This window comes from Sciurus vulgaris (assembly GCF_902686455.1).
Source record: "Sciurus vulgaris genome assembly, chromosome: 3".
NCBI lineage: Eukaryota > Metazoa > Chordata > Mammalia > Rodentia > Sciuridae > Sciurus > Sciurus vulgaris.
The window spans coordinates 147647456-147672065 of NC_136463.1; positions in this window are offsets into that span (position 1 = coordinate 147647456).

Consider the following 24610-nt stretch of genomic DNA (forward strand, 5'->3'; position numbering starts at 1 on the left):
CCTTTCCACAAAGAATAGCAAGAACAGCAAGAAAATAATTTATATCACTCAGAACAGAAATGGGATGCAGAAAATAAAATCAAGAAAGAACTGAACAGAAGTATGAAAAGAAGTCAGCTCTTTTACTACATCTTGCAAAAGGTGTTTCTAATTAATTCAGGAAAATAAACCAGAATTGAACAACTATACACATTTTTATTTTCTAATATTGGATTGTTTTTATATTTAAAGCCCTGATGTGTTTTTAAAAGTACATAATATAAAGTTTAGGTGAAGTGGAGGGTGAGATATAAAGGCAGGTGAGCAAATTATGCACTTCCCTTATGAAAGGAAACTCTGACAGGATTCGTTCTTTTCCTCCCCTTCCCTCTCTGATACTTTAAAGTCTAGAGAAGAGCTAAGAGCATGAGGCATCACTAAATTCTACAGTTTTCAGCATCTAATTTCATAGGAATGCCCTTTTTGGATACAGGTCAGTTGAGATAATTAATAGTTGAATTCACAATACCCTCTATAGGACATTTTCTAAGAATCCTCTGCTTCAAGTACCTAAATCTCCTTGTTGCATCTCTTTGCTGTGCTCTCCTCTTAGTATTAACTTCATTCTCAATATATGTTGCCAATAGCAACAAAACTGGCAGTTTCAGCCTTGATATGTAATACTACTGCTATCTCTTCTTGTGAGTGGATTAAGGGGAAAAGAAAGTTTTTCCAGAAAACTCCCAAGTTGAATTATTTTCTTCATCTAATTCACCACAAGTGGCTTTGCTGTGTCTTCCAAAACCAATCACTGTGAGAGGGACAGACCACATTAATCATTCAGGTTGTGAAGAAATTTTTAAGAATATTAAATACATTTTCCAGTGACTACTTTCATAATGCAAATTCTATTTCAAATTGGAGTGTGGCTAGTTATTACTAAAGGTGCTCATACTTGTATGGTACATATATAGAGGTCTGACAGGGAACACAGAGGCAGAATTAAATGATTCTGATCATGAAAAAAGTAGTTAGGTTAGAGAAAGATCAAGCAGAGCAACAAATCCATGAAGATTTCTCTTTGAATAGAGTCCTAAATTCCATAGTGATGAAGTCCCTCTCCATTATTATTTTTTATTTATGTAAAATCCATATTTAATGGAGGATATTGAGATATTATTACAAATAGATAATTGAGTGAATGCAACCTAATTTGATTTCTGAAAAGAATAAGCTGTTACATTAGCGCATAGAGTGAGGAGAATAATAAATTTGGAGCACTCTAGACAGCATGTTGCTTTGAGTGAGTTCTGTTTCTGTCTGTGTTATATGTCAAAATGACACTGAAACATGAATACAATGTAGGAGAAATATTTCTAAACCAATATTGCTTATTAGGAAGGAATGCAGTCATATTTCAATATTTCCTTCTTTGTTTCTTTACTGATTCTTATCTTAGTCTCTGCATTTGGGCCAAAGTGCATGGATTCAGGAATTTTTTTTCCTTAATCTTTTTATTAAGAACAATTAAAATGAATTTATTTACATTAATATTATGGTTTGGATATATGATGTTCCCCAAAAGCCATGGGTGAGCAAATGTGAGGATGTTAAGAGGTGAAATTATTAGATTATGAGAAGTTCAGCCTAATTAATGGATTAATCCAATGATATGGATTAACTGGGCAGTAACTGTAGGCAAGCAGGGTATGATTGAGGATGTAAGTTATCAGCATTGTTTCTTTGAACTTTATATATTTCGTCTATGATGAGTGGCATTCTCTCTGCTTCCTTGTGACCATGTTCTGAGTTGCTATCCTCCACAATAGTCTTCCACTATGATGTTCTGTCTCACATAGGGCTCAGAGCAACAGAGTTGACATGGACTGAACTCTGAAACTATAAGCCCAAATAAACTTTTCCTCCTCTACATTTTTCTTATCAGATCTTTTAATCACAGTAGTGAAAGTTTACTAAAACAGAAATTGGTACCAAGAATGGGGGCATTGCTGTGACTAACCTGTCCATGTTGTTCAAAGCCTTCAGAGCTGGTTTGTGGGGAGGGAGGGATTTTGAGAAGTCTGGAAATACAGGCTATAAAAACTTTAGGATGCTGTATGCAGAGATTAAAGGGCAATTCTGGTGGGAACTTAATTGATCACAATGCCAAAGGGCTGTGGAAAGTAAATACTGGAATCATGAGATTTCAGAGAAGAAAGAGATTCTATTATAAATTGAACTAGAAGCCATTCAAGTTACATTTAGCAAAGAAGTTGTCTACATTCATTTTGCCCATGTTCTGTGACTTCTCATGAAGTTGAATTTAAAGGTTATGGACTAATTAATTGGGTGGAGGAAATTTCAAAGCAGCAAAGCTCTCAGGTAGTGGCATGGATATTGCTGGCAGCTTTTAGTCAAGTTTTGTATGGTCTTCAGGAGTAGAAAGCACAGCAGAAAGATTTGCAAAACTTGCAGTTTTGCCAGAAAAGTGTAATTAAAACTGGAGTAAGAAAGCTGTGATTTTTTAATGAGGTTACAGCCACTAAAGAGATGCTAAGTATTTTAGAAAGGGATAACAGGAGATATGGCTTGAAGGCATCTCAGCAATTGGAAAGATCACATCCATCCACATGATTTGAGAAGAGACCATAGGGTTGCCCTGCTTGCATAGGGGGAGGGAGCTAGGAAGTTATTTCATCATGCTCAGCTGCCCCAGAACTGAGAAGATGCTGAATTCATTGTTCCAGGAGGCTTCACTACTGCTTGAGACATCAGCAGACTTGGCATAAACCACATGGCACTGTTTCTGCAGGATTGCAGGATGTTGAAGTTAGGGATTCGTAAAGGCTTCCACCAAGAGTTCAAAGGACAGCCTGTGAAGTCAGACAAAAGGCACACTCATACGTTGCTGGTGGAGTTGCAAATTGGTGCAGCCACTCTGGAAAGCACTATGGAGATTCCTCAAAAAACTTGGAATGGACCCACCATTTGACCTAGCTATCCCATTCCTTGGCCTATAGATCAAAGGATTTAAAATCAGCATACTACGGTGATGCAGCCACATCAATGTTCATAGCAGCTCAATTCACAATAGCCAGATTGTGGAACCAACCTAGATGGCCTTCAACTGATGAATGGATAAAGAAACTGTGGTATATATACACAATGGACTATTACTCAGCCATAAAGAATAATAAAATTATGGCATTTGCCGGTAAATGGATGAAGTTGGAAAATATCATGCTAAGTGAAATAGGCCAAGCCCAAAAAACCATAAGCCAGATGTTTTATCTGATAAGTGCATGACAATATATGACAAGGGGTGGTGGCAGGGGGGAGAGAAAAGTGAAGGAACTTTGGGTGGTGTAGAGGAAAATGGGATGGAAGGGGGTGGAGGACAGAAAGATAGTAGAATGAAACAGAGAGTATAACCTTGTGTATACGTACGATTACATGAACGGTGTGAATCTACGTTGTGTACAACCATAGAAATGAAAAGTTGTACCCCATTTGTGTATAATGAATCAAAATGCAGATTTTAATTAAAAAAGAAAAAGTGTAGCAGGGATCACCCTGTGAACTGCTCCTGAGAGAATAATGTGTAGAGAAATGAGAATCTCAGAAAAGATTTTGAATTAGGACTTTTGGCAATGCTGAAATTGTTAGACTATGACAACTATTGGAAATAGGCTAAATATATTTTTCATAAGGAGATGGGCATGAACTTTTGGGAGCTAGGAGCAGAATATTATGGGCTGTGTGTTGTGTCCTCTAATACCATGTGTGAAACAATGCAAGAATATTCAGAGGTACAAGGATTAGATTATGAGAAGATTAACATCAATTTACTAATTTGGCAGTAACTATAGGTAGGCAGGTTGTGACTGGAGGAAGTAAGTCACAGGGGGTGTGTCTTTGGATTTATATTTTGTTCTTGATGAGCAGAGTTCTTTCTGCTTCCTTGTTGTCCTGTGCTGATCTGCTCTCCTCCACCATCCTTTCTGCCATGAAGTTCTGTATAATCTTAGGCTTAGACCTAGGAAGTAGGCAAACCAAGGACTGAATTTTGAAACTGTGAGCAAAATTAACTTTTTGTCCTCAACTTTTTTTTTCAGGTCTTTTGGTCACAGGGATGAAAAGTTTACTAAAACAGTCAAAAATTATCATATTTGAATCTTTATTTTGATATACTTTTAGCATATTAACATGTATAAGACATGTCTAAAAGGGTTTATTTTCTTATTTATAACTAATTATTTCTGTTATACACTGGCTTTTGGTATGCCTGTATACTTTTTATAGACAGGGAATCTGTCTATGCACATGATAATATGACCATAGCATAAAAAAAATGAACTTATATTTACTATAATTCTATAAAAATGGTAAGTAGTACATTTTCAAGTACATAATTTGTGGTATGTTATTTCCATTTATAGGATGGACAATGACTGTACATATCCTAGAATCAGTAATAAACTCTGTTATCTGTTAGTCCAGATATTGAAAGAAAATATCTCCTATAAAGAAGAGTTAATTAGGTATGATGCTATTGATAAGGCAATGAAAAAATGAGAATGTATTAAAATATCACATTGGTAACAATTAATATTAAAGAATATATATTTGCTTTACTGCTGTATACCAGAGTTCCACAAATTTGGTGACTTAACGTAATGTGTATTTACTACCTCATAGTTCCTGTGGGTCAAGAGTCAGGCATGCCTTACCCAGGTCCTCTGCTCAGGATCTCTCAAAGCTACGCTTGAGATAGCGGTCAAATGGCTATTTCGTTTTGAATTCTTTCAAGCTCATGTAGATTTTTGGCAGAATTTGGTTTCTTTCAGTTTAAGGACTGAGACTATCCTCTTCGTGGGCAGTTCACAGCATGGAGGTTTGTTTTCTCAAGGTCAGCATAAGGTCAGGTCTCAGCTCTGTCAAGGCCTCGTGCCCTGTTTTTAATGATTTTTTTATCTGAATGATTCAAGCTTACTGTGGTTAATTTTCTTTTGGATGAAGTTAAAATAGACTGATTTGGGGACTTATCTGCCTCTGCCTTTAACACTGCTATATTCTGTAAACTAAATGCAAGTCGCAGTTTCTGGCTGGACTCAAGGAAAGGGGATCAGGGAAGGCCCCCACTTACTAGAGTCACCTTAGGCTATGTCTGCAACTAACTTGGAGAACAAAGAAAAGAGAATAAGATTATTAAAACTGAGGAGCCTAGGGGAGGAACTCCATGGCAGTGAACCTCAGACACCAGAAGAGGGGATGCCAGCTAGCTGGCACTGGCGTCTCTGAGAAAGGCATGATAAGGCTTTTCTACGAGTTTTGGAAAATCTGCAAGCTAAACTCAGCAGCTGTTTTGGGAATATACTACCTCTTCTGGGTGAAGAAACAGGAAGCCCAAAGGAAGCAAAGAGAAAGAAAGAAATGCCTTTCTGTTCCCCCAGCTTTGGCAGAGTCTTTAGAGCCAGCTGACAAGGCATAAGTATGCATTACAAAAGAGAGACTAGAGGATGGTTTTGGAGCTGAGGATGATAGCTTAATAACTGAAAGTCGACTCTTTTGGCTACTCAGCATCCTCTTCACACCCCCTTCCTGCATATATTTGAATTTCCATAAAGCCTCAAAACAACTCTTGTTTCCACTTAGCAAGATGTAACAAATCTTTGTGCAAATAAAGTCATTCTCATCTTCTTAAAATGATGGTTACAAACTTCCAACACTTAACTGGATTCATCTCTGGAAAACAGTTATACTATTCACTTTTAGGGTATCTTTATGCCTCAGCTTCAGTGAGTCCAACCTGAATTTTCTGTTAACCAAAGACTAAATCATATTGTTAATGTTCAACAAAAATGTATTAAGAAGTCAGGTAGAAAAAGGAGAAGGCAAACAAATTTATCTAAATACAAACACACACACACACACACAAACACACACCACATTCCAAGAAAGAAAACAAGAAATTATACACTGCTGTGGCAGTCCCCATTTCTGTGACTGGAAGTGAGGTCATAGTTGATATTTATATCATACTCTGCCATTGCACATTCCATGTTCCTGTTGCTTTCAGCCAGCACTTTAGCTAGCTGAGTGCATTTATTTGATGAATTACCAGTAATTAATTAATTACCACTCCTGTAATCCATTCATCCATCTTTGCTCTGAGTTGTGATACTGGACCTGAACCTTGTAAACATTTCCTCTTTGTCAATTGGTGTAGCGTTAAGCACCTAAGAATAATTAATAGCTGGTGCAAGAAAGGCACTGCAGGAGGAAGTTGCTTGTTACAACCAGCTCTCTCCTGCTCACATCTGTGATACATGCCAGTCAGTGGTATGTGCAACATCTATGATGTTCACTTCCTAGTAAGTTTCCGTGGCAACCGTGTAAGCAGTTTCCCAGTGACTCCTGCCAGTATCCCATGTGGCTACTCATTGAGTTGTGTAGGTACAATAACAGAATAATCTCCTGTGAGATTTGGCAGAATCTCTGGGCCAGTTTCCCAGAGAGTCTCAGAAAAACTCCAGTGGTCATTTTCCTAGAAAGTGTTCTCTGCATCTTGACAGGTAGTTTCCTTCTTGCCTAACTTAGTGATACCTTTTTATTGAATTTATCCACCCTCTGTGGGCCACAGCCATTTTCTCCGATGAAGTCTGAATCTTACAAGGGCCTTCTTCCAAATAAGTTCTTTCAAGTGTTACTCTACCTCAGACTTTGAGATAATGCCTGCTCTCTGTATCTGCTCTTTCTGCATTCTATAAAGTTCTCCTAACTCCCTAGTAGTTATGTCATACCAAGCCTTCTTAGATACCATATTATTTGTGCTGTAATTACCTTACTCAAATTACTTTGTGATTTCTGTATATTAACTGGGACTTAACCAAAATGGAATTATCACTAGGAGAGGTTCCAGAAAAGAAACACACAAAGAAGGGATTGGGGAATTGCTTTGAATTTAACAATGATATTCAATGAAAGACTGAGTTTTATAAATGGAAAATATGATGATGATGATAATCCATGTCATTCACTGGTATCACCATCTATTAATCCAGTGCCTGTCCTTGACTTCGAGAAATTGCCTACTAAAGCAACTACCTCACAGCCAAAGTCTATTTCACTTGAGTGTTATGCAGTAGAACAAGACCTATAATGGGAATGAAACTTCCTGAGCACACTGGGTACTCACAAATATAATGATGGCAAAGTTAGGCAATGTAATCCTCAGCTCAGGTTGAGATCTGAAAGACAGGGAGATTCTGTGACAGTCTTCAAAGAAAGTCTTACTTTACGATAGACATTGGGTCTATGTTGCAGAAAATGAAACGCAAATTAAGTGAAGTCAAAATCTGACCATATTTATTATGTGAAAATTAGGGTAATCAATGCAAAAGAATAGCATTCTAACACTTTAGGAACATCTATTCTGACACAAATACAACTAAAAAGCTTGAATCCCAAAATTGCTATTAGTGGTTATTATTAGGTCAAAGTGCTTGTTCTTCCGTGTTGGAGGATCTAACCTACATTTCCTTGAACATCTTATTAATAAGATAACCTAAAGAAAATGCCTTGCAAAGATAGCTTTTTCTCCCCAATTACAACTAACTATGCTTTGAGGCCACTTGACCTATAACTAGGTAAAATCTCAGCCTGATCTTGAGTCCCAGGTATATGCTATGATCACAGCAAGAAACAGATAATACATCATCTATTTAACCTCTTTGTCTACACACACACACACACACACACACTTTATATGTACACATATACATATATATGTAGATGTATAAAGTATGTATTTATTTATGCATATATTTGCATCAAGCTTTTACTAATTTGGTTACACTTACTAGAAATTAGTAATGGTCTAGTGAGTTAGCATGCACAATTAGAAATGCCTTAATATTCTTGGTTTGAACAACTGAAAGTTGAAGTGATTAGAGGTCAGTGTTTAATGAGTTTGAAATGTCAGAACTAGCACAGAGTTAAGGTTTATCTTACTGAAGAAGGAATTTTGTTAGTGTACTCCTCTCTTTGTCCTTATCTATAACCCAATAGAAGTTGAATTGCAGCTATTATTAATATCTTAGTGCAATTGCATGTTTTTCAAGCACTGGCTTTTAAAAAATGATAATAATAAATTAGCCTAGCATATTTAGGTGCTTGACCACAAATGTTCTTCATTTAATTTTGTTTTAAAAGAGCAATGAATTTTACCTGAAAATAGACATGCGATTAAAATGAAATGTACAATTTGAATTAAAACTTAGGGACAAACATTTAACTATACTTTTATCAGCGAGAAGATATAAACTTTAATGAGGTGGTTTGGCACATCATGCCAAATTTTTAAAGGAATTTAACAGCTTATTTACTGATATCCTAATAAATTCCAAGAGAAGGATATAGTTCAAGAGAAAAAAATAACCAATATATTTTATTTTATTTATTTTTGGTACCAAGGATTAAACTCAGGGGCACTCAACCACTGAGCCACTTTTCCAGTCCTATTTTGTCTTTTATTTAGAGACAGGGTCTCACTGAGTTGCTTAGCACCTTGCCACTGCTAAGGCTGGCTTTGAACTGGTGATTCTCCTGCCTCAGTCTCCTAAGCTGTGGATTACAGCCGTGTGCCACTGTGCCCAAAAACCAATATATTCTTGCCCTCATAAAAAACATTAATTATTTTTCTCAAAGACCTAATTGTTAACAAGAAAATTTAAATTCACTAATTTTTTCAGAAGCAACTAAATATACATAAGGCGTGCTAAAATGAGTATAATTTTGTCTTTGTTTCTTTGATGCTCATATCATTTAAAATTAAGTCATGTTTTACATTGTAAATTTAATTACCAAAAATATTAAAGCACATTAAGATGTGACAATACATTTTGAGGCCAAAAAGGATGCTTCCAAAGTAGTGGATAACTTTTCACGAAAGTTTTAATTAATATATTACACTAAAACCATTACTTTTAACTTCAAAATTATCTGTGAGTTTTCAGAAAATGGTTGTTCTGCTTTTGTATATTTAATTAATAACACTGATAAGAAATTTGATTTAATGTACTATTGCAAACATAGGAAGAAATGAAATGGCTTTAATTTTTTGAAATTCATTTTATGAAGCTAGCAATTTTTATCATATTAATGAAATCATTAATTATGTATTTGTAAATGAAGAAGATACAGACATACCTAACATGGACAATCAACTCAGTAGCAAATTCCTAAGTTGTGCTACCAACCTTGTGCAACTTCTGTCTCTAACTTCTGTTTATTGGGAATAAATATGAAGATGAGAACAAAGTTGAGAAATCACTGAAAAAGCAAAGAGGACATCTTAAATATGAAAAAAATGATGTTTCTTTATTCTGAAATTTATAATTAATTGTACAGCTTTTTCCCTGTTTAAAAAAAAAAACTTTTTTCCAAATACAAAATTATCTTGTCATATTTTGTAATTTGTTTTACAAAATTGACTTATTACCGCCAAAGTGATAAGCAATTTTCCATGAATTAAATTACATTTTATCTTTAAGAAATATAATTATGTACTCTTAGAGCTAAAAGGATAGTTAATAGTCCAAATTGTTCCACTGTTTTTAATAGAATAGGGCTATGAGTTGTGACATGACATAAACCACTGCACTGTGACTAGTTTTTAAAAGAAGAATTGATAGAAATAATTTCATTCTAAAGTATTTCAGAGTTAGCTTGTGTCAAATATTGTAGGTGAGGAACATAGAAAAATAAAAACTTCTAATTATTTCAGGACTTGCTTTACCACAGATAATAAAATGTAGAATAAATGCATACATAGTAAAATAAAACAATAAAATAGAAGGCAATCAACCTATTAAGTGTAATGAGAAGTGATGAGAACCAGTTGGAAACTATGAAAATGGGAACCCACTTAGGGAAAGGTATCAAGGAACTTTTCCGGAAGCAGATTGCCTCCTATGCCGCAACACAAATGAGGAAACTGCACTTTAGAAAACAGGTAAAAATAATTTCAAGAGAAAAGTTTGTTCAGTGGTCTGAAGGTAACAGAATACTGCATTTAGATACTACACATATTGCATAAGGATTCTCCTGATTGTTATGTTTACTGGTATATCCAAAGGGCTTGAACAAATCTAATAGGAATGGACTATCTGTTTGTTGAATAAATAATTTACAAATGAGAAAATGGAAGCAGGAATCAGACAACAAAAGGATGTCCATGCAAGGAAGACATCTCATAAATTATGATGAAAACAATCGTGAAATAGTATGGGAATTGAGACAGATATGGCAAGACCACTTGGGTATTTTTGGAAAATCATTTTCATAGCTAGGTAGAAAATGGAATTCACATTTAAAATAGGTTAATAGATGCCTATTGGAGTATCTTGAAATATTGTAATATGGAATCATTAGAGGCAGTAGAATTGGAGACAGAGGAAAAACCCCACACATAGCCATGAAGTAGAACCTAAAAGTTTGTGATGGAGGATATGTGGTAAACTGGAGGGGGGAAAGGAGGTGGGTTTGTGGCTTTAGGAAACAGATGAGTAGTGATATCATTTGATGAAAAGAATATGATAGAAGAAATAATAATTTTGGGAGATAATGTTAAGTCTTAAGCATGTTAAGATAAAGATCCCGTTTGGGTATCTATATGAGAATATCCTCATATATCTTGGAAGAAATACGTGATTGGGTATTTAGGTTTGATAATAGTATTATAACAATGATTATTGAAACCATGAGCATTGCAGGTGTAGGACTGGTGAAACTTTGATCTCATTCTCTTAACATTTCTGCTTCCTTCCATCACTGGAGAGACTCCTCTCTGACTATTCAAATTGTTAGCATACATCCTTCCTTTACCCTGAATTGATCAGAACACAGGCCTTTCCTAGTTTAGTATTAATTCAGGGTACAGTGCTCACTGGCCAGAATCCATAGAAGAGGTCCTATTTGACTATCTTGCTGCTGCTGGCCAGGACATTCAGGTGCCCAAGTCACAGAGTTTACTGTGAAAACTTCTGAGTAGTCATCAAGAGCTTGCCAGGAAGCCAATAAAGCAACATTGTATTTATCATTATACCATTTACTACATACAACTAGTACAGGTGGAGTTATTGTAAGATGTCATGAGGGTGTCAGGCTCAGTGGCCCACACCTGTAGTCCCAATGACTCAGGAGGTTGAGGCAGAAGGGTAGCAAGCTTGAGGTTCAACTTAGCAACTTAGCAAGATCCTTAGCAAACCCTTGTCTCAAAATTAAACAATCAAGGACTATAGGGTGAGAGGAAGATGAAAGATTAAAGGAAAGGTATATTTGCTAGCGGTTCCTTAGCTCCAGATTTAAAAACTGTGAAGACTGCTGCTCAGTGAGACTGAGGTGGGTACTAAGGGAGTTCCCTGAAATTCAACATTGCACAGTAAAAGAAAACACAGAGACACAGACGTTTGGAAACTGAACATAATACAAGAAAAGTACATTAGCGATATGCGGGTTTGGCTACTAGTAGTTGTGGTGGCTTCAGTGGTAACTGTACTGCTGAGAGCAGGAGTATCACAGGCAGAAAGAAAGCACTGAAAACATAATTGACCACAGGTTTGTAGAATAGAGAGGGAGGCCAATCTTAGTGGACCCAAAGACAGCCAAGGAAGTTGTAGAGTAAAAAGTGACAAAAATCATCTCATCTGTGAGCAGATAGTCTGGTGGGAACCAGGTTGCCAGCAGCAGAAACCATTTTTTAAAAAAAATTTGTTATTTCTAATTATATACAACAATAGAATTCATTTGGACATAATTATAAAACATGGACTATGATTTGTTTTAATTTGTTCCCCAGTACGTCCCTTTCACTCTTCTCCTGCCCCCTGTTCCTTTCCCTCTACTCTACTCTATTGCTATATGCTTATATATAAATATATATGCTAATTAATATATATTAATATATACTAATTAAAATATATGATAATATATACTAATTAATATGTATATTAATAACTATACTAATTTAAATATATATTTTTTAATTGGTGTCTTGCAGATGTACACAATGGTGAGATTCACTGTGGTGTATTCATATACGTACATAGGAAAGTTGGGTCACAGTTATTTCACTGTCTTTCCCTTTTTCATTCAACCTTTCTTCATTTCATTCCCCTTTGTCTACTCCACTGATCTTTCTTCTGTTCTTTTTTTTAATTACCCCTTTATTTTGCATTAGTTTCTGTTTATCAAATAAAACATTTGACCTTTGAATTTTTATGACTATCATATTTCCCTTAGCATGGTAGACTCCATTCCATCCATTTGCCAGCAAATGCCATAAAGTCATTCTTCTTTGTGGCTGAATACTACTCCATTTTCTATACCACATTTTCTTTATCCATTAATCTGTTAACAGGCACCTAGGTTGACTCTGTAGCTTGGCTGTTGTGAATTATGATACTATAAACATTGATGTAACTGAATCACTGAACTATGCTGATTTTATATCATTTAGGTATATACCTTGGAGTGGAATAGCTGGTTCCATTCCTAGTTTTTTGAGAAATCTCCATACTGCTTTCCAAAGTGGTTGTATTAATTTGCAGTACCATCAACAATGTATGTGTGTACCTTTTCCCCCATCCTCACTAAAATCTATTGTTACTTATATTCTTGATAATTGTCATTCTGACTGGAGTGTGATAAAATCTCAATGTAGGTTTAATTTTCATTTCCCTAATTTCTAGAGATGGTGAACATGATAATTTATAAATTAATAAATAAATACACACACACACACACACACACATATATATGTGAAGATCATTTGTATTTCCTCTTTTGAGAAGAACAGTCATTTGGTTATTTATTAATTGGGTTATTATTATGGTTATTATTTATTATTATTTAGTGTTAGGTTTTTTGAGTTATTTGTATATTCTGGATATTAATGGCCTATCTGAGATGTAGGTAGCATTGATTTTTTCCCATCCTATATATTTTATTTATGTTCTTGATTTCTTTGCTGTGAAGAAGCTTTTTAATTTGATGCCATTTCACTTTTTAATTTTTGATTTTACTTCTTTTGGTTTTAGGAATCTTCTTAAGGGAGCTGGTTTCTGAGTTGACATGTTTTAGTGTTGGGTCTTTATTTTATACTAGTAGTTGCAGTTTTCTGGTCTAATTCCTAGGTCTTTGATCCACTTTGAGTTGACTCTTGTGCAGGGTGAGAGATAGGGGTTAAATTTGAGTCTATTACGTATGGGTTTCCAATTATCCCATAATATCTGTTAAAAAGCCTGTCTTTTCTCCAATGTATGTTTTTGGCAACTTTCTTTAGTATGAAATAACTCATTAGTGTGGGTTTGTCTCTGTGTCTTCTATTATATTCCATTAGTCTTTATCCCTGGTTTGATGCCAGTATCATGCTGTTTTTGTTACTATAACTCTGTAGTATAATTTGAGGTCAGGTAACGTGATGCCTCCTACTTTGCTTTTCTTGTTAAGGATTGTTTTGGCTACTTTGGTTCTCTTATTTTTTTTTTTTTTTTTTTTTTTTTATTGGCAAAGCATTTAATTCTTTTTTTTTTCTTTTTTTTTAATTTTTCCCTTCCCCCCACCCCTCCCACCCCTCTTTACCCTCTATACAGTAGTTCCTTCCTCCATACTTGCCCCCTCCCTAACCCTAACTCTAACCCTTCCCTCCCCCCCATTATGTGTCATCCTCCACTTATCAGCGATATCATTCGTCCTTTGGCTTTTTGAGATCGGCCTATCTCACTTGGCATGATATTCTCCGATTTCATCCATTTGCCTGCAAATGTCATAATTTTATCATTCTTTATGGCTGAGTAATATTCCATTGTATATATATACCACAGTTTCTTTATCCACTCATCAATTGAAGGGCATCTAGGTTGGTTCCACAGTCTGGCTATTGTGAATTGAGCAGCTATGAACATTGATGTGGCTGTATCTCTGTAGTATGCTGATTTTAAGTCCTTTGGGTATAGGCCAAGGAGTGGGATAGCTGGGTCAAATGGTGGTTCCATTCCAAGTTTTCTAAGGAATCTCCACACTGCTTTCCAGAGTGGCTGCACTAATTTGCAGCCCCACCAGCAGTGTATGAGTGTACCTTTCTCCCCACATCCTCGCCAACACCTGTTGTTGCTCGTATTCTTGATAATCACCATTCTAATTGGGGTGAGATGGAATCTTAGGGTGGTTTTGATTTGCATTTCTCTTATTACTAGAGATGTTGAACATTTTTCCATATGTTTGTTGATTGCTTGTAGATCTTCTTCTGTGAAGTGTCTATTCATTTCCTTAGCCCATTTGTTGACTGGACTATTTGAATTCTTGGAGTAGAGTTTTTTGAGTTCTTTGAGTTCTTTATATGGTTCTCTTATTATTTAAAACAAATTTAATGACTGCTTTTTCTAGTTCTGTGAAGACTGTCATTGGGATTTTAAAGGGAATTGCATTTAATCTTACAGCACTTTTGGTAGTATGACCATTTTGACGATATTAATTCTGTGTCTCCAAAAACATGGAGATTCTTTTAATCATCTAACGTCTTCCTCAATTTCTTTCTCTGGTCTTCTCTAGTTTTCATTGTAGAGATCCTTCACCTCTTTTGTTAGATTGATTCCCAAGTATTATTTTTTTTTGTTGGAGGGGGGATTTTGTGAATGGGATAGCTTTCATAATTTCTTTCTCAGCAGATTCATCATTGAAATATAGGATTGTGATTCGTTTATGAATGTTAATCTTGTATACTGCTACTCTGCTGAATTAATTTGAGTTCTAGAAGTCTTCTGATGGAGTTCTTTGGGTTTTCTAAATATAGAATCATGTCATTAGCAAACAGATAATTTGAGCTCTTCTTTTTTCATTCACATTCTCTTAATTTCCTTCTCTTGCCTGATTGCAAGGAATATGCTAAAAAGGATTGGTGAATGTGGGCATCCTTGACTTGTTCCTGTTTTTGGAGAAAATGCATTCAGTTTTTCTCCATTCAGAATAATGTTGGCCTTGAGTTTATCACATATAGCCTTTACAATGTTGAAGTAAGTTCATTTTATTCCTTTTTTTCTAATGTTTTAAACATGAATGGATGCTGTATTTTGTTAAATACTATTTATGCATCTATTGAGATAATTATATGATTCTTGTTTTTATGTCTTTTTATGTGGCAAATTACATTTATAGACTTCCATAGGTTGAACCTACCTTGCATCTCTGGGATGAAACCCACTTGATCATGGTACACTATCTTTTTAATATTTTTTACATGTGATTTGCCAACATTTTAAGAATTTTTGCATATATCTTCATCAAGGATATTGGTCTGAAATTTTCTTTTCTTGATGTGTTTGTCTGGTTTTGGTATCAGAGTGATGATGGTTTTATAGAATAAGTTTGGTAGTGTTCTCTCTTTTTCTATTTCATGGAAAGGTGAGGTGGAGTGGAAAATCTCTTATGTTCACCCATGTAAAAACATTTGGAAAGACAGGCAAAATTCAAAATGTGGCAGTGACAGAATGGTCCTTAAAGCAGAGCAAATAGCTTAAAACCAAATCATGAAAAGAAGACTGAGCCAGGAATTCACAGCCATCTTGTGGAAACTTCCACTAACCATTACCCCCTTAAATCAACATGGCATCTTCCCACACATAGACAGCTACAAATTAAACCAGAGGGAAGACCCATGCAGTAAGACTTCCTGAGAATCCAGTCAGAAAGAACTTCTAGAAGGACCACTATTAGCTGAAAATCATTTAAACTCCTCTTCCTCCCCTTCACCATGAATAAGAGGAACACGCTGCTGATGACCTGTACCAAGAAGTGTGCCTTTGTGCCTTACTCTGCTCAACCTCCATGACCCAGGTAAAAGTGGAAAGCTCTGCACAGCACCCAATTTCTTAACTCAGACAGAGATAACCATTAACCAACATTGGCCCTGAAGAAAGGAAAGTGGATTCAACAGGTCCTGACCATTAATATGGGATGAAGGAGTTGGGGAAATTCTAGGGAGAGCCTCTGGAATCTCAGGGCCATACCAGAGGGAATATCCAGTGACATAGAGACCCAGTGGAAAATTATCAGAGTCTGTGCAGCAGGAAGGGACCGATCCAGCCTTCACTGATACACAGCTCGATCATGATCACACTGTTTAATGAAAAGGCATTGTTTGGATACTTGAAGGATCTTGCATCAGATTTAGTAAACAGAAAAAATCACTGCCTACAATTCACAACTTGGGACAGTGGAAACTAGAGTCCAGGTGAACAACTTGAGTTTGTTTACTGTAGTACCTCAGAAAGCAGTGTAAACTGGAAGAATACCTCTGCACCACTGAACACCTACAGAAAATTCATAACCAGAGTTTATGTGCTCACAGACAACCACCAGGATCTTCACTACCACAAAAAGGATCCTGTAGAGGGGAGCAGGTATCAAAGGATCACTTCAGAGCCAGATTCCCGAACTACAATGCACAATAGAAATGATTTTCAAGCAGCTATGTGGTAGTGAGCAGAGACAGGAGAAAGGGAACTCACAAAGGAGTTGCAAACCTGTTCCAATAGTAATCTATTGTGGGGTATAGAGAGTGCCTGGACCAGTATTTCATGCATAGAATTGTGCCTAGGGTGACCCAGGCATGGGACACCAAGAAGAGAGATCTCCTCTCTTGCTGTTATCCCATATAAGCAATTAGGAAGACACCAATAACTGTCTTTGACTTGTGCATCAATATAGATGACTTCATATTCCTCTTTTATACTCATGTCTTTTTTTGTGAGTCTTCTTTTTTATTATTATTCTACAGACTTGTCTCTCCTTTTGCTATGTGAATAGATTGTCCAGAAGTGTGACCTGAGGTTCCTCTCTAGTTGTTCCTAATTGGGTCCTAATTATTGGTTTGGAAATTTTTTCTCCCTGATGAGCACAGATGCAAAAATCCTTAATAAAATATTAATAAACTTCATTCAGAAACACAGTAAGAAGATAGTGATGCATGATCAAGTGGTTTTCATCCCATGGATGCAAGCTTGGTTCAATATATGCAGATCAAGAAATGTAATTCACCACAAAAATTAAGGACAAGAATGATACAATCATCCCAATAAATGCAGAAAAAGCCTTTGATAAAATCTAGTACTGTTCATATTAAAATGCTGAAGAAACTGGGAATAAAAGGAAGTTATCTCAACATGTAAATGTTGATAAACCCAAAGTCAACATCATAATGCATACTGCAAGGAGAAAACCTGAAAGCATTTTCTCTAAAATCCGAAAAAAGAAAAGGATGTCTACTCTCACCACTTCTACTTAATATTGTTCTTTGAACTCTAGAGAGAGCAATCAGGCAACAGAAGAAAATTAAAGGACACAAATAGGAAAAGAAGGATCCTAAATATACGTTTTCTGATGACATGATCCCATATTTGAAAGACCCAAAAAATTCCACCAGAAGACATCTAGCGCTAATAAATGAATTCAACAAAGTAGCAGGATACAATATAAACACTCACAAATCAATAGCTTTCCTATACTCCAAAAGCAATTCTGCTGAGAAAGAAATTGTGAAAACTACCTCTTTCACAATAACCTAAAACTATACCTTGAAATTAATCTAAACAAGGAGATGAGTTATCTCTATGATTAAAATTATGGAGTGCTAAGTTAAAAAAAACTGAAGACCTTAAAAGTTGAAAAGACCTCTCATGTTCTTGGATAGACAGAATGGTCAGGTTACCAAAAGTGCTCTACAGATTCAAAGTAATCCCCAACAAAATACCAATGCATTCTTCATGGCACTAATGTTCCTAAAAGTCATTCAGAAGAATAAGGTACCCAGAATAACCAAAGCAATACTAAGTAGAAAAAGTGGTATTGGCACCATCACAATACCTGATCTCAAATTATACTACAGAGCTATAATAACAAAAACAGCAAGATATTGACCTCTAAATAGACACAAAGACCACTGGAATGAAATAGAAGACAAAGAGAGAGACTCACATACTTGCAGTCATCTGATACTTGACAAAGGTGGCAAAAATATATGTTAAATAAAAAGTAGCTGTATTTACAAATAGTGCTGATCAAAGAGGATAACTATATGCAGAAGAATGAAATGATATCTCTATTTCTCACCCTGAACAAAATTCAAATCAAAATGGATCCTAGACTTTGGAATTATATCAGAAAATTTTCAAGTGCTAGAAGATAACAGAGTCAACACTCCAACATTTTGGTGCAGGCCCTGATTTCCTTGATATGAGTCATAAAGCATAAGAAAACCAAGGACAAGTGGAATGACATCAAATTAAAAAATCTTCTGCACAACAAAGGAAATAATTAAGAGAATGAAGACAGAACCTACAGAATAGGAGAAAATATTTGCCAGCTACACCTCTGATAAGGGATTGATAACAAAAATAACTCAAAAAGCTTAAAACCAAAAAATAAAATAAAAATAAATAATTAATTAAATTAATTATTAATAAATTAGCAAAATAACTAATCAGACATTCAAAAAAGAATAAACATGAATGATCATCAAATGTATGAAAGAATGTTCAACACCTCTAGTAATCAATAAGATTTTATCTCAGTCCAGTCAGAATAGTGATTATTGAGAATATAAATAAGTTGGGCATGATGATGCACGCCTGTAATCCCAGAAGTTCTGGAGTCTGAGGCAGGAGTATAGAGAATTCAAAGTCAGCCTAAGCAACTTAGGGAGACCATGTCTGTAAATAAAATATAAAAAGGACTGTGGATGTGGCTAAGTGATTAAGTGAGGACACCATCCATGGCCTGCAAATAAAACTAGGTTTGGTTGTGCCATTAGACACAGAAATCTGGCTCTCAGGAACTGACAAGTATGAAATATTGTTCCAGATTTCCTGGAGTATGTGGCTTCCATGCAGATTGGTTCCCCAATGGAGTGTGCAGGCCCTGGATGTGCTAGAGGCAAATGGCTTGCTTAACTCCACCCCATCCTTTTTCTCAGGAAAGAAGTTCCTACTGGTTCCCCTTTGATCTGTACTGCTATAAATAAAGAAAATGTGTACTCCTCCATTTTGTTAGAGCCAGTCCCTTATGGACGGCTTAAGCAGCCATGCCCCTGATCCAAAAGATAATTCTGTCTCCTGTCTTTCTTCATGATATATAAATTTCTTAGTTCTTATTTCCCAGCCAGCCCATCCCTCCAACAGGAACCCTTTTCCTTGTCCATGCAGAACAGGTGGTAAGAATTAAGCACTTCTGGGTCCAATCTCTGGTACCAAAATAATAATTCTGGAATGCTGGTAAAGATGTGGGGAAAAGTCACATTCACACATTGTTGGTGGGACTGAAAATTAGTACAACCATTCTGGAAAACAGAATAGATATTTCTCAAAATACTAGGAATGAAACCACCATATGACCCAGCTATTGGTATTTATCCAAAAGAACTAAAATCAGCATACTATAATAATACAGCCAAAACAACATTTATAGCAGCACAATTCATAATAATCAAGTTATGGAGTCATTCCAGGTGCTCATCAGGAGATGAATGAAATTATAGTGTTCGCCAGTAGATGGATGGAACTGGAGAACATCATGCTAAGTGAAATAAGCCAGATCCAGAAAATCAAGCAATGAATGTTTTCTCTCATTTACAGAAGCTAGAGCAAAGTAAGGGAAACAAAGAAGGGGATCAGATATTACAAAGATATAAATATAATATATATAATATAATATATATATAGCACAGTTAATTCTACTATGTATACATCTATAAATAAATAAATGAGTTAAAGGACTACCAGTAGAGGGAGAGGAATAGGGATGGGGATGTGCCTTAGAGGTACTATACTCCTAGGCCAGTTTCAAAACAAACAAATTGTCATGAAGGAGAAATGAGAAAATAAACCTATCCCATGTCCCAAACTGACAAAACTCATCAATGAGAAAATATAAAATAAAAATACAAATAACTGGGTCTAAATTTCAGTATTGAGTCAAAGACATAAGCAGACAGGCCCACACATTTTTGAATGCTCACTACAATAACCTCATCAATCATTCACCCTCTGACATGCACAAACTCACATTATGTGCCTTGAGACCATTAAGTTTTTATTCATTGTAATGTTTGTCCATTTTTATGACTACTGTATTCATATTTATGCCCATCAGAGACCCCCATTTTCAATACTACTTCTTGTCTCTTAAAATTCAATATGATTCATATGTATCATCTTTTGGAGAGCATTAATGCACTCCTTTTTCAGCTCTGAAAGTATGTTCACTTTCAGTTATTAGCAAAATCATCTCTATCTTCAGTCTTCTCTCAGAGCACATTGCTTTCCTTTTGCTCTAATTTAAATCTGGCTTTTCTTTGAGGCTATAAAAATTTAGATAACTTATTTGTGTGAACATGGGTAATAAAGGCTAAATTTGTCTTTCCTACCAAAGCTGCTGTCTCCACAGGCTACAGACAGGACTTACTGACACTTTTCTCAAGGAGCATTCCTCGCTTACTAGTACAACTTGAACTGTACCATAATATTCCTCACAAGAATATACCACAATGAATCCTACTTATATATGTAATTATAATGCACTAATTAAAATAATGACAACATCAATAATAAAAGAACAGAGTAAAGTAAACAAATCAGAGGAGGTCAGAGGGACCCGGAAAGGGAAAGTACTGAGGAATGAGATTAGCTGAATTATGACATGTGCATGTACAAACATAACATAACAAATTCTACTAAGATGCATAATTTTTAATGCACTAACAAACAAATATAACACCACCTAAGTCTCTTTTTGAACTTTCCTCTCAAAACATCACTTTATTCTCTGCCACAATTGATACCACAAGAACCTCAAATGCATTATGCTTAAGACCAGAGATTTCATATTCCCTGCCATGTTGAATTCAATAATTCATTCCATTTAAGCAAGGAAATTATTCTCAATTTGACTTTTCCTTCTCACATAATTCTCTATATAAATTAAGTGGAATCTACTTATAAAATTCTTCTTAAAGCTACTCTTGTATGCCAAGCCATTTTCTAAATTTGGTTCAGACTTCCATATAAATCTCTTAAAATACACTTCCATCCATTGTGGCCATTTCCCAAGTAGATCCAACTTATTAATTTCCTTTGATTCACATAATCATAGTATTCCAGTTTCGCTACTGATGATACCCTAGTTGTCAATCACACATTCTTAAGGACCGCAGAATGAAAGTTCACTCCAGTGAAGAAAAAGTTTGAGTTTCCACAACACTTTCGTCAAAGATTAAATGCTATGGTGCTCTGCCTGATTGTCTGCAGTACCCAGTAAAACAGCTGCTCCCATCATCATGAAATAACTCAGTAGAGTTTGACTTCTGACTTTATATCACTTGCCTTGCAACAAACCTAGTTCCAGAGACTTCTTTAAAACTTGTGTAAGATATCATGCAATGTTTTCAGTGCTCACATGCTTACAGTGCTAGATTGAGCAGGTTGCAAAATTAAAAGTTATAATTAGGAAGAGTGCTCCAGGCTTCATAGCTTGTGTTGTAGAGGCCTCAAATGCTGTGGAATGGAATCCAACGACTTTAACAGCTGCCAGAAGGGGTGGATGGAGTCATCTGAGAGTGTATAGGAGTTGGCCTGTAGTGGGTGAACTTTGAACAGGGAGTTGTAGGAGACATGAAGGTTGATATAATTCTTGTTTTTTGACCCTATGAGGAATATTTTCCATGCTTTAATATTGATTTTACTCATCATATTTAATAGCATAATATTTAATTTAAGATTTTCCTTTAGATATAAATGTAATCACAAGTTGACAACATCATACTCACGGACAGTCTCCAGGAGAACTTTCCTCAGGAGTCCTTGACCAAATGGTAGAAGAATTAAGAAAAAACTTTGACAATTGGCCCCTAGGAAAAATAAATACATAATATATTACATTTCCTCTAGTTATTCTCTAGCAATGAATAATGACCAAAAAATTTAAAGTTTTGACACCATAATTATGGACCAGTCACATACACACACACACACACACACACACACACACACACACATTCTTAATATCACTATGTAAAAGTATCTCAGAAGACATTATATTGCAGATTTGTCACAAATACATTTTATAAACCTACAGTATATTACACCTTCAGATTCCCTGGACTATATCATGCAGAAAGACAGCCCTGAGAATTCTATTTTTTTAACAGAAATAATTATTTGCAGAATGAAATATATCATTTACAATTTCAAAATACAGATGCATGATTAAATCAATTAAGTAGAAACTCAATACAGATAACTGAGGTCATTTTTTGTTTGTTTGTTTGTGACATCAAAAGTTATCCTTGAGATGTTTCTTTGCAAATATGTTTCTAGATTTTGTCTTCTCTCTGTTCCAAAATCATTCCATAGTTTATCACACTTATTTGCAATTTTGCTATTGGAGGGACACATAGCCAGAATAATTACATTTCAAAGATGACTGAATATAAAATAATAAACTTTCTACATTAAATGAATTTATCAAAACTCTATACTGTGTAATGAAATATGCATGGAGTCTACATTAGAAAAAAGTTTTAATTCACAAAGATTTCAAAGGTGGAAAGAGACATCTTAATCCAAGAACTGTGTTTAGTGGAGAATTGCCAGATGTACAGCAGCTCTTTATAGTGCAGAGTGTAGAATTGGCAGTTACCCGTGATTTGGGGTAACATAGGCAATAATTTACATAAGCACACTCAGGTAGCTGTCAGAGATAAAGTTATTTGCTTTGAAGATCTTAATTGTTTTAAAAATGGCATTGTGTTTAAGGAGAGGACAAAGTATCAAACAAAATGATAGACTTAAATAAAAGAGAAAAAAGTATAACACAGGCGTTTTCAACTCTATAGAATTTCCATAATTAATCTTTTCAAGTAGGAAACACTAGCTATATTACAGGAGGGGGAGGGCTCCCTGGTGAAATAGCAAACACCTGTGATCCCAGAGACTCCAGAGCCTGAAGCAGAAGGATTACAAGTTTGAGAGCAGCCTCAGTAATTTAGTGAAAACTTGTCTCAAAATAAAAATTTTAAAAAGGATTGGAGACGTACCTCAGTGGTAAGGTGCTTCTAGTTTCAATTCCCGTATACACACACACACGCAAAAATTTTTTTTAAAGTGTGGGAAAGGAAAAGTCATATCAGGTGATTAAAAGTTTTGTTAAGCTCCATTACCCTCTAACTGCATGAGAATACAGCTTATAACTGCACTTCTCTCATACCTCTTTGTTCTCCTTATCAGAGATCACATCAACTAGCATTCATCTGCAGAGAGCATTCAACAATCCTCTGGACCGCATCTTCAACTAGTCATCTATTGTGAACTGGAGATTCAGTGTCATTCTCGCTCAACAAAAGTGAATGTAAATATATGTCATTAATTAAAAAAATTCTCTTCCAGTCTTTATTTCTGCCATAGGTCATCATCTTTATTCTATTCATATTATTTGGAAAATATTTAACTAGCGCTTCCCCCAGTCTCATTATTAATGGAAGCTGTCGCGTCCATTCTCATGCCACTTGCATTCATCTTCTGATTCAATTTCTTCTTCTCCATGATTTTTGTTGAAGTCTTATTGTAAGCACATCTTGAAAAAAAAATAAAACTCATTATAACATTGTGATTATATAAACTCTGGAATGAAATGGACCTAATATGAAAACAGTTGAAGCACTGAACAATTTTGTGTGCCTAAGTTCCTTGACAGCTTTTATCTCAGTATGCTCTTAAAATTTAAAGTACAAGGTCAAATTCTCCAACTTATTGAGTTTCTACTTTGTCTTTATGGTAGGTGTTGGTGCATTAATTCTCTGATTGATTGTTTAGCAGGATAACAGGTTTTTAAATATAATATTTTAATATCTCCTTTTGAAATTTCTTAAGTATGATTTAAAAAATCTGAATAAAGGTATTTATTAGTATAAATGTGTTTTACTTCTTGATTTTATTAGATTACATTTTTTAACTTTTTAGATTCAAGATATTTTATTACAGCTACTACAATCAGTAAGATAGCTCAATTGGATTACCGAGTATAAAAATCAACGTACAAAAATCAGTAGTTTACATATATTCAATCTTTTGAAAGATTTTTTTTTGTATTGTAAACAAATGGGATACATGTTGTTTCTCTGTTTGTACATGGTGTAAAGGCATACCATTTGTGTAATCATAAATTTACATACAGTAATGTTGTTTGATTCATTCTGTTATTTTTTCCCTTCCCCCCACCCCTCCCACCCCTCTTTACCCTCTATACAGTACTTTCTTCCTCCATACTTGCCCCCCTCCCTAACCCTAACTCTAACCCAAACATTAACCCTTCCCTCCCCCCCTTTATGTGTCATCCTCCACTTATTAGCGATATCATTCGTCCTTCGGCTTTTTGAGATTGGCTTATCTCACTTAGCATGATATTCTCCAATTTCATCCATTTGCCTGCAAATGCCATAATTTTGTCATTCTTTATGGCTGAGTAATATTCCATTGTGTATATATACCACAGTTTCTTTATCCACTCATCAATTGAAGGGCAT